The sequence below is a fragment of the Chlamydomonas reinhardtii genome, chromosome 5 (genome assembly GCF_000002595.2).
Source record: "Chlamydomonas reinhardtii strain CC-503 cw92 mt+ chromosome 5, whole genome shotgun sequence".
In the NCBI taxonomy this organism is placed as follows: domain Eukaryota; kingdom Viridiplantae; phylum Chlorophyta; class Chlorophyceae; order Chlamydomonadales; family Chlamydomonadaceae; genus Chlamydomonas; species Chlamydomonas reinhardtii.
In genome coordinates, this window is record NC_057008.1 from 2293927 (window position 1) to 2294825 (window position 899).

At 60.5% G+C, this 899-nt stretch overlaps 1 protein-coding gene across 1 annotated transcript in view; it reads right to left on the reverse strand.

Annotated features, from left to right (window-relative positions):
- Positions 1-734: 734 nt before the first annotated feature.
- Positions 735-899, reverse strand: part of CHLRE_05g234650v5 (uncharacterized protein) — a 1339-nt gene continuing 1174 nt past the window's right edge. The window contains exon 3 of the mRNA XM_043062216.1: positions 735-899. This exon is cut by the window's right edge and continues 271 nt beyond it. The gene's annotated coding sequence lies outside the window, so the exon portion shown is untranslated.

Below are 899 nucleotides of genomic sequence, written 5' to 3' on the forward strand. Positions count from 1 at the left end.
AGCCATTGCTCTCCCGCTACGGTGGAGGCCATTCGCAAGTCATTCTCCGTAAGGTTGGCTGGATCGCGGGGTACTAGCAGCATTGCGTCTTTCCAAGCCTCTGGCGGGAAGAGACTGGAGTACCTTGCGCTTAGGTGTTCCAACCGCTTCACTGCAGCCCTTCGCGCGTTCAGGCGCGGGTCTGAGTAGAAATACTTGTTGACCCTGACTCCGTTCAAGACAGGCTTCTAACCCGACGCAAAGCCCTCCCGTGGGCTCGTATAGCGTCACACCCTGCCGCAGTGCTGCTGTAAAGAATTCAGCACCTTGCTTGGCCGCACTGCTGTGCGTGAGGTTCGCGGCCGCTGGCATGACCTGTTGTCTGCGAAGGTCACGGCGGCGGGCGGCTCGCCACTCAAGAGCATTGGCCCGAAGCTGCTGCCTGGATCGCTTTGAATCATCTGGGTCCGAGTCAGGGGGCGGGTCGGAGGCTTCGTACCGCCATCCGTTCATCCCGTACGCTGCTTCTTCCGGGGAAGGCATGTGGTCAGCGCTAAAGCTAGCCACCGGCTTCGCCGCGTACACACTGGCTCTGCCGGCCTGACACTGCTGCGAGCTTAAAGCTAGGCGTGTTGCCATTGCCACGCTGCAAACCTCCCCCCCAGCCGCAGCGGTGGCTGGTTCGGTATCCTCATCCACCCTGGCACCTGACCCATCGAACGTGCTGGGGCGCGGGTGACGCGAGAGCGTGTCAGCGTTCTGGTGCGTTACACCCGGCCGGTGCTCCACTTTAAAGTTATACTCCTGGAGCACTAGTGCAAACCGTGCATATTGCCCTGTAAGCCCCTCGGTGCTCATCAGGTATAGCAGCGGCTGATGTTCAGACACCACCTCATCGGCACCGAAGTGCCGTTTCGTCT